The sequence below is a fragment of the Muntiacus reevesi genome, chromosome 4 (assembly GCF_963930625.1).
Source record: "Muntiacus reevesi chromosome 4, mMunRee1.1, whole genome shotgun sequence".
Lineage (NCBI taxonomy): Eukaryota > Metazoa > Chordata > Mammalia > Artiodactyla > Cervidae > Muntiacus > Muntiacus reevesi.
Genome location: NC_089252.1, coordinates 74,272,209 through 74,278,480, shown reverse-complemented (window position 1 = coordinate 74,278,480; position 6,272 = coordinate 74,272,209).

Below are 6,272 nucleotides of genomic sequence, written 5' to 3'. Positions count from 1 at the left end.
ACTCCAGTGTCTCAAAATGTGGCGGTATTTGGTGATAGGGTCTTTTTAAAAATATGGATCATTTAAAAAATCTTTATTGAATTTGTTACAATATTGCTTCTGTTTTGTTTTGTTTTGGGGGTGGGGTGGATCTTCAACCCCCTGCATTGGAAAGGGAAGCCTTAACTACTGGACCACCAGAGAAGTGACATGGTCTTTACAAAGGTAATTAAGGTTAAAAAAAAAAAAGATCATAGGAAGAGGGCTCAAATAGTTAAAAGTAGAGATTAGGACACAGATATGTACAGAGGGGAGACCCCAGGAGAGCACAGTGAGGAGGTGCTCTTCTGTAAGCCAAGAAGGAACCAGCCCAATGGGTCACCTTGACCTCCAACTACTAGCCTTCACAAACGTGAAAAAATAAATTTCTATTCTTTCATCCATCCAGCCTGTGGCACTTTGTCCTGGCGGTCCTAGAAAACTGATACAGCTGCCTACCCAAATTTAGTGTACCTGCCCCTTATGCTGTGGAAACTTCAATTCTAGTTCTCTGTCCCTGGGAAATTCTTACACAGATCCTTAAGGGGACACGTATGAAGAGAAATGTTTACTGAAGCATTATTTCCGTTGGCAGAAAGCAACCGGTGTGTCTACTGTGACGGATAAATCATGCAGGCTTGCTGTGGGGCAGTGGGCGGGAGGCAGAAGAGCCTGATTTAGATGTAGCCGCATGGATACATCTTCAGAATGTAGCACAGAGTAAAAAAAATGACATTTATACAAATTAGAAACATATGTGCACAAAATGATGCCATATTTCCTAAGAATATACTCCCAAAGATACATGTCAAATTCATCTGAATGGTCGCCTATAAGGAGTCAGAAGTTTGGGAATTAGGTAAATACAGAAGACCTAAGAGACACAGGTTCGATCCCTGGGTTGGGAAAATCCCTTGGAGGAGGGGACGGCAACCCACGCCAGTATTCCTGCCTGGAGAATGTCCATGGACAGAGGAGCCTGTCCCCTGACAGGAGGACTGTAGAGAGCTATAGTCCCTGGGGTCACAAAGAGTCGGACACGACTGAAGTGACTTAACACGCATAGAGAAAATAAGGAATTAAAAAAAAACCAACAACCAAAAAACAACAACAAAAAAAGAGGACTGGCTAGAGTCAGCAGTTAGGTCTGAGAGCCCTGGAAGAACCAGGGGGACTGCCTTGCCCCTGGAGATCTTTCCAGGGAGCCCTGGCCTGACTGGACTGGACGGGTTGGCAGGGCCTGCCTCTGGGTGCTCCGAAGGCCCATGTGCTCCTGGAGTGTTTTAGCCTTCGGGGCTCCACTGGGGAACTTGAGCCAAGCCCAGGGGTTGTAATGGGTGGGGATGGTTTCTGGGACCCATGGGGGCAGGGGGAGGGGACAGGACAGAGAGGAGGGGTTGCAGAGAGGGAACGCAGGTGGGTGGGAGCTGACTCTGGCCACCGGGGACCCTCTCCTTCTTAGATTCAGGCTGTCTGACCAAGAGTTTCCTGGCCGAGGTTCTTTCCCACAGGAGGCACTCCGCTAAAGGGCTCTCACGGGGAAAAAGAGCACACAGCTGCAGGGGACAGAGGTGCACCCAAGGCAAGTCTCCCTCCCACCCCATAAATAGCCTGTCCTGGCTTCGGGGCCGGCAGAGTGAGCCCTGGGGAAGTGAAACTGGAGGGGGCCGGGGCTGGGAGGCAAGGAGGGGACCAGGACCATGCCTGCCCTGAGGGGTTGTTCCAGGCACATTTTCTGAGGCCCCAGGGATGAGAGCGAGGGCTGAAAGCAAGGAACACAGGGCCAGAACAAGGATGCACTTTCTCACAGGGCTGTCCAACGGCACTCAGGGAGGTCGTGAGCACCCCACCATGAAGGTGCGCAAGCAGAGGTGAGATGACAAGATGGGACCTTGGAACATGCCGTCCCCATCTCAAAGACCCTGTCTCGTTCGGGGCAGCTGGTGTCCGCGGGGACATCAGCCTGTCTCCTGGCACTCCTCTTGTCATGTCCAGCCCACGGGGTGAGCCAGTCGCCAGTTGCAGGAAATAGCCTGTGCCAGCGCCCATTTGAAGAGTAAATATTAGTCTTTTCAAGAGTGGCCTGTTCTCTGTCACTTGGCATGGAAGGCACTGAACCGGTGTTGGGTGTTGGGGTGCGGTTGCCTCTTGGCCCCCACACCCAGATGGAACCTCTGAACCAGGTTACTGCCACAGTGAAGCTCCAAGGAACAACTCTCCCTGTGTCCGAGCGGGTATCCCCTCCCAGTGACCATGCGAGCTGTGGGCCCTGGAGCCCCTCTTTAGGGGAGGTTCCGACGGCATTGAGGCCCCAAGGCCCGGGATGTGGCTGTCACATACTGTCAGGGCTGCTGCAGCACAGGCAGAGGACTGGATCTTTTGACCTGGACCTCAAAGTCTCTGGGCCCTAGTTCTGACATATATGGTTTAAAATCCTCTGATGACCAGGAAAGGGAAAGCGCCTGTCACTGAGCCACCCTTTGGGGGTGCCCTCATCCAACCACTCCAACCAATAGAGCACCCCTCCCCCAAGCCCTTCTTGCCTTCTTTATTCTATAATTTTCCTCTCTTTATTTATTGACTCCTCCATCGGAGGCTCAGCTCTGTGAGCAGAGGACCTCTGCCTTGGTCTCTGCTTGGAACAGTGCACACGGCGAGAGCCCAGTCGCTATTTGCTAAGTGAACAGAATGACGTTAATACTGTGAAAATAATAAACCGGTATCATTCTTGTGCCCTGAACCCTGAAATCGCACTCCTTTGAAGCCCTTCCACCATGACAACCAGGGAAGCGGTGGGGATGGGTGAAGCCATCTCTGGGAGCAGGGAGGATGTAGGGAGGGGAGGATGGAGGGAAGGATGAGGGGCTGAGGATGGGGGGAGGATGGAAGGGGAGAGGATGGAGGGGAGGATTGGGGGGAGGGGGGGAAAGAAAACCCAACTTCAGCTGGTGAGTGGTGGGAAGGGGAGGGGGCATATCTCTCAGAGGCTCATGTAGGTTTCATTCTCTGGGATGAAAACTTGAAGGGAAAGGAACTGAAAACTGAAGCTAGAGGAGGGTGTGTTCCCCTCTGCATTGGAAGACAGCCTCCTCCCGCCCCCCACCAGGCAGCCTGTGGCTCTCAGGTAGCCCTGCTGGGTAAAAACGGTGGAGCTACAGATTTGAAGGCAAGACTTTCCTTCAAGCCTCCTTCACTCCCAGAGGCCTGGAAGGTTCCAAAAGTTCCTCTGCTCCATGAGGCACGGGGAAGGTGGCTGAGTGGGGACCTGGTGGGCCTGTCTCAGCACTGCCGGGCCCAGTGCTGAGATGAGAGCAGCTCATCCCCAGGGTGGGGATGGAGGGATGGCTGGGGCTGGAGGGGTCTGAGGAGCCAGAGTGAATTGAGATGGGGCCTAGAGCTGAGAGAACAGGCTGGGAGCTCATGAGCGCCTGGCCACCGTGAATGTCCACCGAGACCTTAGAAGACTCTAGCCTAGTTTTGTGCCAGGCTCCTTTCTCTCCTGCCACAAGGCCACCTGTATTGGGCTCTGCCTCGTGTCTTCTTCACCTACCTCTGCCAGCTCCTGCAGGAAAGACGGGACTGACCCCACCTCAGCTGTCCCACACAGCTCTTGCCTTCTGCCCCAGGGCCTCCGGAGTCATTGTGGGACAACTGCAGGCATCCGCAGACACTCAGTCCCGCCCTGCCCAGCAGTGTGAGGGTGTTACCACGGGCACACCCACTCCTTGGAGGGTCCCCGTGGACACGAGTTCCCATTGGCAAAGTGGTGACCAGCTCAATAACCCACCTTGATTTTTGGCTCTCGGTTTCCCTGCATCAAATTTCTCAGTTCCGTGTTCCTGGTTCCTGGTCATGGGCTCTGATTTCTGGGGACTCAGGCCGCAAAGTCGCCTGAGCCTCTGTGCTAGAAACAGCCCCCTGGAACCAGGTGTCCCCTCCCCGGCCCCCTCCACATTTCCCTGGGTTGCAGGGGCTAGAAGGCCCAGACCCCCTGACTGCAGAGAATTCAGATGCAGTTTAGAGGGAGGCTCTTTGGGAGAGAGTGGAAGGCAGAAGGGGAGTGGGGGCTTCTCTTCCTGTGGCGTGGCAGCTGCTGGGTGGGATCTGGCAGATATGTTTTTGCCGCCGCAGCAGGCTGTGTTTCACTTCCTTGTCACCAGTTTAATGGATGTGCAACTCAGACACTGACAATAATTTCCTTCAAGGTAGCAGCTGGGGTGGTGTGACCATGAAGCTAGGTGTGCCCTAGTTTCCATTCTTCCAAACTTTTATATGTTTACTTTCCTACTTTCAATCTCTTTCTGGGACTTCCCTTGTGGTCGAGTGGCTAAGACTGTGCTCCTAATGCAGGGGAATCTGGGTTCAGTCCCAGGGAACAAGATCCCAAATGCCACAACCAAGACCTGGTACAACCAAGTAAATAAATAAATGATAAATGTTTAAAATCTCTTTTTGCAGAGAGACTTAGAGTGTTTGCTAGATCTGACCACTGATCCATCACTGGCTTGGCTTCCTCTCCTCTACCATCTACCACACCCCCAGGCTCAGATAGAGGGAATACAGAAGGCCATACACTTACCCAAACAGGTGTCCAAAAGGAGGCTGAGAGTCAGATTCTGTTGGTTGCCTACTCAATAGCTATCTTCCTTTATCAGATCAATCCTTATTCCTTATTAGATCAACTTGCCTCTGAAAGCCTGGTCTCTCTTACAGCCAGGGCTTGCATGTGTGACCTAGTCCTGGCCAAGGAGCCTGAAGAGAGTATATAGAAAGTAGGTTCTGGGATAGTTTATTTTCCTGACAAAAAGAGGCACACAGGAAGCACTCTCCTCCCTGCCAGTGAATGGGGTCCTGTGAGAATGTGACGCTTGGAGCAACAGCAACCATCTTGCAATCAAGAGGCAATAAGTCTGAGGACAAAAGTCAACACATTGAGGATGGTAGAGTGGACAGGTAGGAAACACCTAGGCCTAAGTTGACATTTATTGAGCCTCTGAATTAATCTTGGAGCTCCCTACTTCTAGTGGGCGTCACCCTGCCAGGACTCCTTCCCTCTGCGCTACATAGATGCTGGCTCAGAACTCTTCAAAGTTTTTTTCCAAGCCAATATGCTGATCTCAGAGACACTGGGACCTCTGGGAGCTGGACTGGGACTATGGTGAGGCAAGTGAGGCACTGTTTTTGGATGCAAAACTTAAGGGGGTTGCAAAAAACTCAGTGGTAATCAGGATAAGTATTTTAATACAATATTAAAAAAAAAATCAAAACTAATGTTAAAACACAAAATGAACAAAAAAAATTAATCAAGATTTTGAAATGAAGACAATAAAGATTCAGGGTCACCAACTAGGTCTGGTTTTAGGTTTCTCTACAGGGGGAAATGGCAAAACACTCCAGTATTCTTGCCTAGAGAATCGCATGGACAGAGGAGCCTGCCGGGCCATGGTCCATGGGGTCGCAGAGAGTCGGACACAGCTAAAGTGACTGAGCACTCACGCACAGGGCAATCCCAGTGAATCTGACTTATGACAATTCATATAATGAGGCAGGGTTCTGGGGCTGTGAGAACGGAGTTCAAGGCTGGGCTACAACTGATGACTTACTGGCGATCCCAAGCACGTCCCTTCCCTCCTCTCTGGATTTCATCTGTCCTTCCTGGAGGCTGCGGCATTGCCTGGATGGCCTTCTGGCCCATCTTCCTCATCCCCCCATGGCCTGCAGAGGGTTCTGTCCCTTTTCTGGGAGGCTGTGTCTCCCAGGCCATCGACTCCTGGCTATTAATATCTCAGCCATCCCTGGCCTGATCAGGGTGTTTAATGACTGCCAGCTGTGGCTCCGGCCCCCCTCCCCCGGGAGAGATAAGAACAGTTCCTGTTCCCACGTGGAGGGAACAGAAAGGAGCGGTGGGGGAGGGGGGGTTGTCATTGCCCGCTAAAACAGGCCCTGGGCAAGTGGTGGGAACTGAGGTACTGATACCAGCTCTTCACTCCAACCACCCCCGCCAGCCAGATGGAGGTGCCTGGGGATATAGACTCCCCGTGCCCACCCCCGGGGGCTGCTCTGGTCTCCCTACCTCTGCCTGGGCTCTGTCCCCTTAGGTCAGGTTCCAACAGTCTTGGGTCTTCTCCCCAGGTACCCTACAGACCTTACTTCAGCATGTTCCAAACCAGTTCCTCCTCACCTGGATGATGGACTGGCAGCTTTTCCTTGTTCCGCCCCTGGGTCCTTCTCAGCAGCCAGAGTGGCCTGCCCCA